Genomic DNA, 10,608 nt, shown 5'->3' on the forward strand with positions numbered 1-10,608 from the left:
CTGTGTTTACCCTATATTAGACATCTTCCAATAGGCAGCCGATGCTTGCCTTGTGCTTACTTAAACATTCTGTCTGGCGGCAGAGACGTGTGTGTGCCCAGGAAGCGGGATTCGGGGTCAGCGGCGCACTTCTGCTCCCACAGTGTGGGGTTACCAAGAGACGTGTGTATGTTTGTCCACAAACTGGTTTGGCCAGTTGCACTTGTTTTTGTTATTATGCAAAGCAATGGAATATGAGTGAGGAAGTACATCGCATCAAAGCCAAACCATTTGCTTCTAATAAATAGTAGAGGGAAAGTAGCTTTCCTGCTGGTGCAGATGGGACAAATGTAAAATAATTGGGATATTCTGTTTCTTCTAGAAGATTCTGAACTTAGATTGTTTCCCTGACTGTCTTTGAGTTGTTTCTCTACTTTAAAGCTGTTTTTTTTTTTTTCAAGTTTTTAAAAGTCTATCTAAAACTTCAATCTGCTGTCACAGAAGAGGCTTGTCCCTTCAAGATACTGTTACATGAAGGTACATTTATATGTTTTACTTCAATAAAGTGGTCACCTTGTTTTTCATTTTTACTGTCTCCCCCACTTAACCAGCATATCTGCCTTAAAAAATTCCTCTCCTAGCTGCCGGTCTGGGGCTTCCGAGGATGGGTGCCCACTGCTCCCCTTCAGCCCCAGCCCCAACTCCCCATATGTCTCCTGTACATTTGCCCTCTCCCTCTCCACTTCATCAGCACCTGTTGTTACCAAGTGAGAATTACAAGACAATGGGGCGCCTGGGTGGCTCAGTGGATTACAGCCCCTGCCTTCAGCTCAGGTTATGACCTCAGGGTCCTGGGATCGAGCCCTGCTCGGCGGGAACCTGCTTCCTTCTCTCTCTGCCTGCTTCTCTGCCTACTTGTGATCTCTGTCTGTCAAATAAATAAATAAATAAATAAATAAATAAATAAATAAATAATTACAAGAGAAGGGCACCTTTCCTTTAGACAGAAGGTCTGGGAAGACCTATGCTAAAGTGTTACCTGCTATTATTCTCCTTTCTGCATGAAGAGATGATAGATTTTTTTTTCTCATGCATGTGAATAATAAAGATGTGAATGAGTATTGACTAGTAATAAGAAAATAAAAATAAAAGATCCCCCCCCCAAGAACGAAGAATGCCACGTCTTTTTATGAGAATTTACTCTTTATAAAGAACTTTTTGGTTCATCCTACCGGTGGCATTTCAGAATGACTAGATGAAGAGACCATTTACTCAAACGTAAAGAGGAGGAAACCTAGATGGGGAGGGGATTATCTGGCTTCTCGTGACAAAGTGAGGAAGGTGTAGACCCTGTTCAGATGACAAAGCCCATGATGCCTGCTTCAAATGGTTTTTGCAGCCCTCTGTGTTACTAAAGCGTTCATGAAAATAGACCGATCCCAGCTAACTATGCTTCCTGTGCCAGGATGGAGAGCTATATTTACGTGGTGAAAACAGAGCAATGTAAATAAATGCAGTTACAAGTGCTGGAAGCCAGGTCCCAAAAGGAGGCAGGAGGAGAAGAAAGGGCCGCCCAGCACATGGAGCGGCTCCATATGGCATCAGGGTCACATGGGAGATGGCTTTCATCTTTCTTGTCCAACTCCCACTTAAGAAACCAAGTTAAACTCTGCTGGTCTCTACAGGAAAACAGAGGCCTGTTGCTTAACCTCTCTGGGCTTTGGCCTTGTGTTCAATAACCTGGGAGTGGTAATAAATGCCTAAATACTGTTGTCAGGGTTCAGACAATGTGTGTAAAGCAGTTACGAGTGGCATTTGGTGGAGTCTGCCTTCATCGCCGTCATCATCATCACCAGTACTACTAGAGCTAATGCTACGTTACTGGTACTACTACTAGAAGTAACCACAGCATTACTGTTTTCATAAAAACTAAAGGACTTGGCTGGTGTCCCCTGGTTGACGGGCCTTGGACCCAGAAACTTATGCATCAGAACAGCATTCTCTCTAAGGAATTGTCAGAGTGGTTAGGACTCACCTCTGCTTCTCTCGGATCTCTTCATTCCCAGGCGGAGTATTTAGCCACTCAAAGTTTTCTGGGCCTCCTCTTTATCACCTCCAGGAGCTATCACCTCCACCAGCGCCCCCTGAGCTCTCTGAGGCTGGGAAACCAAGTCCTTTGTGGAGGAATGACACGTTTGCTCGGTTCTTTTCCATTTTGGTGGTTCATTTTGACTTCCCAATGCTGTCAGCACGTGTAGACCCACAGGAACTGGCAGGGCAGGGTTTCATTCACAGCTGGCCTGAGCAGCCAGGGGGCTGCCCTCAGGCTCAATGAGCCCTATGAGCCCAGGGGGAGCCCTCAGGCTCAATGAGCCCCATGAGCTCAGGTCTGCCCTGTCTGCCCACGATCCTTCCACCCATTGGACCACACTCACCCACATGATGACATGATGATTGTTGGCTAAGTATTTCCCATCATGTGTCACTCATAGCACAACCTTGTTAGAAGTTACAACTACTCCATGTTACCGTTGAAACAACCAAATAGTCTTTGAAGGCGAACACTGAAGAAAACCTTAGGGCTTAACCCAACCCAACCCCTTCTTTTTTCAGATAAAGATGTTGAGGGTCTGAAAGTTTCAGTGGCTGGTGCGGTGATGACAGCTAGGGTGGCCTGACCAGAGATGGCACTGAGCGCTTGCCATCTAGCGTCTCATTCTGTGCTCTTAACAATCTCACAAGACAAGACACAGCCGATGAGGAAACAGAGGGCCAGGAGTCACATGCAGCTTTTCTGATGTGAGCACAGTGCTGGTTCCACGTCCCAGCATGGCTACCCAAGGTGTGGTCCTCTAGTCCCGATGCCAGGGCCGTCCACATGGGGCACCTGCGCCGGGGCTGGGGGAATGAAGGGAAAAAAACGGGCAAAGGCTGCCCCCAGGCTGGAAGGGCACAGGCTGGTGACACACAGGAAACCGCAGTCTGCTTCACCCCTGCAGAACGTCTGTAACTATGATCACCCAAGCAGGTCAAAGGTGTGGGCACCATGTTCTCTTCTAAAAGAGAATCAGCACTTTCCCCCTCCTCTTACTAAGGTAACCCATCCTCATTATAGAAACTTAGGAAAATAGACAATAACACAAAGGGAAGAGAAAAAAGTATAACCCCACCCCCTCTGAAAGGAGTTTTGTTCTAGAGGTCTCCAGATACTAAACTCCACTCTTGAAAGTGAAAAGGAAGAAGAGAGGGCGGGGTCACTGCACTCCCCTTCTGTTGTTTTTTTTTGTTTTCTTCTTTTCACTTCCCTGTAGTGCAGTGAAGCTTTACAGAATTTGAGTCAGAAGTAGAGTTCAAATAGTTTTAACTCTGGCTCTTTGACTTGACACTAGTGTCCTACTTCTTTTTTTAAATTTTTATGTTAAATTGTGGTAAAATACAAATAATGTAAAATGTACTCTTTACCATTTTAAAGTTTAGTAATGTTAAGTTTAGTAACGTTAGGTATATTCATATGGTTATACAGCCAATCTCCAGAACATTTTCATCTTACAAACCTGAAACTCCATATCCGTTAAATGATAACTCCCCAGTTACCCCTCACCCCCACCCACAACCCCTGGCAACCACCATCTACCTTCTGTTTTATGAACTGGACTACTCTAGACCTCTCATACACATGGATCTGTACAACATTTGTCCCTTTGTGATTGGTTTATTTCACTCAGCATAATGTCTTCAAGGTCCATCCCTGCTATAGAATGTGTCAGAGTTCCTTTCCTGTTGTACAGCTGAAGAATATTCTAGCTTATGTATGGACCACGTGTTATTTAACCGTTCATCCCCTGACTGTCAGTTAGGTTGATTCCATCCTTTGGTTATTGTGAATCATGCTGCCGGAACACAGGTGGACAAATAACTCTTAGAGACCCTACTTTTCCATGCTTTAACCTCTTGAGTTTCCCTCTTTTGTGCTATCAGATGGGAGAGGAACACTTGCCTTGCCCCTCTGCAGGGAGCATGCTAGGCAAGCAGTAAAGGGCCACCAGCAGCTGGAACACAGACTGGCCCTCACTGGACCCGCTGGGCAGGACAGAGAGGGCCTGGGGAGAAGAGGAAGGCTCCAGCATGAACAGCTACCCTTGTCCCTGCCCGGTGAGTCCCCCAGACTGGCGTTCCGAGCATTGGCTCTCTCCTCTTGTCTTTGGTTTGCTTGTCTGCTTTCTCCCTGAAGCTCGTTTTTGCTTCCTCTGCCTGGAACACATCTCTCCCTTCCCAGGACCTCCTTAAGCAAGGGTCCTGCCTCCAGAGCGCCTCACTGAAACTCAGGCATGTTTTGTTTCACAGCGTAAAGTGAAGTCATCTCTACCTGAGCAACAAAAATTAGATGATCTCAGGGTCCAACAATTTCTATACTGTAAATTTCAAAGCTTTAGAAAGATCCTCCTTCCAGGTATAGGACTATCAGCTTCTACTACAGGAGGATGAACCCAACCATGGTGGCCCGGGGAGACGTGTTGCTAAGGTGACCTGTTTCTGTCCAGCACTGACTCCTAGGAGACTTGGGTCTGTCATTCCCCCAACTCTACACTTTCATAGGCCTGTGACACCCTCCCCCAACGCCCCGCCAGTATCCTCCGGGTGGAAGCAGGTGATTGCACAGACCACGTTCATGCGTACTGCCTCTCTCATTCTTGCATTCCCACCAGGGGGGCACACGGTGGTCGGTGCATCTATTTCAGACAAAGAAGTAGGAGGTCAGAGATCCAACCAGGATGTAGAAGAGCCCAGACTGACTCGTTTTCTGTCTCCTCCTCCTGGGAGCCATACACTCCACCACAGGGAGAAGCAATGGGCTGGTGAGCTGGGGGTCACATCGGGGAGCTCCCAAGTCAAAGAGGTAGAGGGGATCGGAATGTCTCAGTCTTTTCAGTCACTCACGATAAAACATACATAGACAGAGAGAAATTATAGTGTATGCATAAGTGTGCATGAGAAGAGAAAGAAGCAGGCATTTAAAATGTGAGGAAAAAAGATAAATCGGCAATGCCTGATCAATTATAGACCAGGACTGTCAAGAAAATCCTGGAGTTCATTAAATTTGTAGGCGTCCCTACTTTAAAGGATCTCTTACAAATTTATAATCTAGACTTTGTCAACACACTTAAACTCTTAGCAAAAGAGGAAGAGTTTTCTGTTTAGAATGATGCATTGACCTGTTGGAAAAAATCTGTCATCTGACTAGAGCTTGCAGCATAGCCATTAGGCAGAGGAAAGGATAATTATGGTAGCTCTGAGGAAAGTGACCTTTTAGAATCCCTCTGGAACAGTAAAGATGCAGAAGGATTTAGCCACACCCCTAAGGTGCCTGCTGCTGTTTTTTTCTATTTGGCTCCATTCACTACCACTAACCTCGCACACGTGCCACTAAACAGTAACCTAATCAAAGCCTTTGTGCTAGTTTATTAAAATACTTACATAGGAACTAGAGGGTATTATGCTAAGTGAAATAAGTCAGAGAAGGACAATTATCCTATGAGCTCACTCATAAGTAGGATTTAAGAAACAAAACAGAGGAGCACAGGGGAAAGGAAGGAAAAGTAAAAGAAGATGAAAACAGAGAGGGAGAAAAACCACGACAAATTCTTAATTCTAGGAGACGAACTGAGGGTTGCTGGAGGGGTGGCGGTGGGAGATGGGGTAACGGGGTGATGGGCATTAAGAAGGGCACTTATGATGAGCACTGGGTGTTACACGCAACCGATGAATGCCTGAATTCCACCCTTGAGCTAATAAAAAAATACTTACATAATTCTTCACTATCTGTTTAGATCCCTCTGCCACAGTTTTTATGCTGAGGCAGTGAACTGTCTGTTTTCATATAACACATAAGCATCATTTTCCTTCTTTAATTGCTCCTGTGGAATGACAAGGCTAATACCCTCACCAAAGGGTAACCTCTATAGATTCCTTTGTCTTCAGACAAAGCGCTGTCCAGATTTAAGGAAGATGACACCTCCGCAGTTTCCCTTGAGCATGACTCAGGATTTCTCTAGCTTATCTCAATCTCCGGTTGATTAGAACATTTGCCCGTCACACAGCGTGCTTCGTGAGTAGTCCCTGTTCAGACGAAGTCAAACCTTCCAAATTAAGTGGATGGTTCTGCCTGAGAAATCACCAGGGCCTGCTGGATGCTGTGAAATGAGCTGTGGATGTGCCTCTGAAGTCTGGAGCAATGTCTGCCTCAAGGCCAGAGGAAGTCTAGACAGGTGGCCCCACGGGGGTGCTTGGCAATGTTCGGAGACATTCTGGGTTGCCGCAGCTGGGAGACAGGGGTGCTACTGCACCAAGTGGGGAGAGGCCTGGGATGGCCCTAAATATCCCACAACACCTGGGGCAGCCTCTCACAACAAAGACTCATCCAACCTACACGTTTTTCTGCTGGGGTTCGGGAACAAAGTCCCACAGACCGACTGCCTCAGACAACACCACCACGCTGTCTCACAGTTCCCGCGTCTATGTTAGCTCCTTTGAAGGGCTGTGAGGGAAGCATCTGTTCCACGCCCCTCTCCAGGGCTTGCAGATGTCTGTCTTCCCGTGTCTCTTCACACTGTCTTCCCTGTGTATATCTCCGTGTTTCAGTGTCCTCTTTTTGTGACGTCACCAGTCATACTGGGCTGGTGGGCCTTCATGTCCTAATTCCAACCTGGTTACCTCTGTCAAGAGCCTCTCTCTAAATAAGGTTCCCTTCTGAGGCACTAAGGGTCAGAATGTCAACATCTGAATTTGGAGAGGGACACAAGTCAACCCATAATACTACCTAAAAAGTCCATAATGCTGGGCACTTGGGTGGCTCAGGTCATGGTCCTGGGGTCCTGGGATCAAGTCCTGCATCAGGCTCTTTGCTTAGCAGGGAGCCTGCTTCCTCCTCTCTCTCTCTCTCTGCCTGCCTCTCTGCCTACTTGTGATCTCTGTCTGTCAAATAAATAAATAAATAAAATATTTAAAAAAAAAAAAGTCCAGGGGCGCCTGGGTGGCTCAGTGGGTTAAGCCGCTGCCTTCAGCTCAGGTCATGATCTCAGGGTCCTGGGATCGAGTCCCGCATCGGGCTCTCTGCTCAGCAGGGAGCCTGCTTCTGTCTCTCTCTCTCTGCCTGCCTCTCCGACTACTTGTGATTTCTCTCTGTCAAATAAATAAATAAAATCTTAAAAAAAAAAAAAAAAAAGTCCATAATGCTGAGTTTGAGACCTTCTTGCCAAATGGCCACTTACCTTCACTGCCTTTTTTTCTTGTCGTCCTTGATTGGGCTGAATGTTTGGAATAACATTTACCTGGAAAGACTCCAGGAGTTCTCAATTATCATCAGTAGATGATCACCAAGCCCTTTAGGGATGGCTCCCTAGAAAGGTCTCTCCGATCAGGTAAAAATTCTACTTCCATGCCCCATGTAGCACCAAATACACCCCTTTACTTTGTACCTATTTTCCTTTTCCTCTGATTAACTCTACAGGTTCTTCCCTTTCAGCAAGCTTTCCTTCTGAAGCCCCCAGGCAGATGCCCATGCGATGCAGCCCTCTGTGTCCCATAGAAGACTAGTAGAGGAAGACTTAAGAAACCATTTCAAGCTACGGTTAACTGAAACTCCTCAGCAGCGCAGAGTAATGTGAAAATAGGAGCTTGCAGGAAGTCAGACGGGGGCTCCTATCCCACTCAGTCATTGTCGCTGTGTAAGCTTGGAAAAGCTAATTAACCTCTCCAAATCTCCGACAGGGTCCTTCCTGGTAAAAGGAGGGACGGGTACTAAGATACCTGCACTAGTGATGGAGTTGCAGTAGAGATTAAAGGAAATAATGCATAAAGCGAGGCTAGCTCCATGCCTGGCACCGAGGCACATTTGCTGTTGGTGTTATTATCTTAAAGACATGAAAATGCGTCCGTAAATTCATGACTTCATGCCATGAAGCTGGGTAAGTCCCTTGCAATCCAGCGAAGAAGGGAAACAAGCAAATAATGAGAGCCATGCAAGAAACACCATCACAGAACTGTGCGTAACCTAACAGGGGCGTGAGGACGGATTTCTGGAAAAGGCCTTTGGGAAACTATGCAGAAAATATTTATAGAAACCTGAAGTCGTCATCTCGAGTCACTCAAGGGCAACTCGGGATTGACATCAGCAGCTTTTTTAGACCCCATTATGACAAAATCATACCCCTTTCATCCCTACCAGGATTTTAAAATATTAAGTGAAAAATGCAAAAGGGAATACAGAACATTTTTCACATTAATCATTTGTTTCTGTGATGAGAGAAATGAGAAAACATCTCGTTTGATGATGATGGATTATTTCCAATATTCATGGATGAACGAAGCAATTAAAAATTTGTAGCGTGTTCATCTCAGCACTAAATAATGAAAGAGTGTCTGGGAAATCCCACTCATGTTACAAACTCAGGAGGAGTGAAAAATAGAGAGACCTCTATTTCCAACACAGTTGCTTTTAGAAAGAAAATATTTAGAACAAAAGAAATTACTGAATATAATACTTACAAAATCAAGTGTCTGTTTTATTCACAGCTGTCTCCCATTGCTTAGAACTGTGGCACGAGGCAGATTTTGAAGGAGCTGTTGAGTAAATGGGTTGCTTATCAGCCAAATGATAATAACTAGTAAGCTAAGATGAATGGAAAGAAGTCGCCTTTAAAGATCTCCACATTAAAAGGAGTTTTGAAATGTCACTCTGGAAACACCATGCCCAGAGAATTTCCTTCGGCTCTTTGGAGGCTCACTTCCAATCATAAAATAATTAGTTGGACTGAAATGTGTTGAGGAGCCACTGTTGCTGAGTCTGGGGGTGCACACATGAGGGCAGTGGACTGTCCCACACAGAGGGACAGCACGGCTGGGAAGTACAGGGACATGACACCCAGCTGGAAGGACTTGAGAATTAACTCCTGGCGAAATAACACATTTATTAAAACAAAAAATCTTTCCCACGTCTATCCATTCATTCAAGAATCACTGTTTAAGCACTTATGGTATGCAAAGCATCAGGCTTGGGCGGGAGAGGAAAAACTGAATAAGTCATGGCCGCTGTCTATGAGTGTCAAGGTATGGTTGAAGGACACGGACGTGTCAATTACAAGAGCAATCATGTGCCTGCAATGTACTAGAAGCATACTGGTGATGGGCAGGGGACCACGGAAGGAGAGATTCACTGACAGGAATGGACTAGACCTCTGCAGCAGGAAAGCCCTCAGCCATTCACAGGCACCAGCAGCCAGAGCCACAAAGCAAGAACAGAGAATTCAGAGCCGTCCTGGCCTCCCCTACCAGTCCCCACAGCAGCCTGGTAGCCCTCCTAGAAACCCCACTCACCAAGCAGGGCAGGGCAGGATACTGAAGCTCAAATAGCTAAGAGCCCAGCCTGCCAAAAAATAATTTGTAAAATAAGCAATTCATCAAATTTATCATTTTACCAAAGAAAAAAAAGACCAAAAACAACAAAAAAACCCCAACTTGCTTCTCTTCATTATTTATAAACGTTCATAGTAATTTGTCTCCAAAGAAACAGCTTTAGTAGTTTGGGAGGATTTCTCTAGTTTTCATTGACAAGATTTCATTTTTTTCTTCATAGAGGCATTAAAAAAAAAAACTTGATGTGTTTTTAAACCGTATTAAAAATTCAGAAATGATTCCATAACCAAAATATCGGTGCTTGCTTCCCACAAGAATTTTTCAGTTTCTACTGATTTCTTTCATGCCATTCTGGTTGCGCCAACATTTTAGCAGATTTGTGATGGTTCTGCCAATTTCTCGAGTGGGTTGTCAACCCAGATTTTCTAACAATTTCATCATTCGCATTTAGTGTGTGATGGGATTGTCTGTAGCTTCCAGTTATTTCTCACTTTACCAGTCTCTTAGCATTTTAAGATTTCGTATTTTCTATTTACAGTCAGTAAATGCCTCAAAGTTGAGGCATTGGTCATAGAAATCATTATAATACAATCTTCTGGAGGGCCTCACTTCCTTTCTGCTGCCTTGCTTTGTTTTATCTCACTCGGTTCTTGTTAGAAATTTAAAATGCCATCTTTTTTTTTGTAGGTTGGTTTGGACCACCACTAATTTTTTTCAGGTGCTCTTGAATTTCAATCTTAAATTTAAGTTTAACGACAACCGTTATCTGCATTTTATTCTTGAAAATCCCCAGTTAAAACTTCATCCCTTTATCTTAAGCCTTTACAGTTTTAATCTAATTTGAGTTAATGTAACATAATTAAGTTTTAATTGCTGGAAGTTCAAAATTAACATTCACCTGCTATTTGAGGAATTGGCAAAGAATACTAAGCACTGAAGAATAGAAAAATGACAGTCAAATCATTAAAAGAGACAATCTTTTGAATATTAGTAAAATTTAAATGTTACATAAATTGGTCAATTGGGAAAGTGAAATGCAGTGAATTGATCCCAAGCCAATTTAGCATAAAATGTCTAGGAGATGCCCTTCTGTTCTTTGTCTACAGTCAGCTCTTTCTCTTGATCTTCTATTAGGGATTAAGGGGAGGGTAGGTAGGCAGTGTAACAGAACATAATCCCCAAATATGTCCATGTCCTAATCCCCAGAAGCTGTGAATG

The sequence above is a fragment of the Mustela nigripes genome, chromosome 6, assembly GCF_022355385.1.
Source record: "Mustela nigripes isolate SB6536 chromosome 6, MUSNIG.SB6536, whole genome shotgun sequence".
NCBI lineage: Eukaryota > Metazoa > Chordata > Mammalia > Carnivora > Mustelidae > Mustela > Mustela nigripes.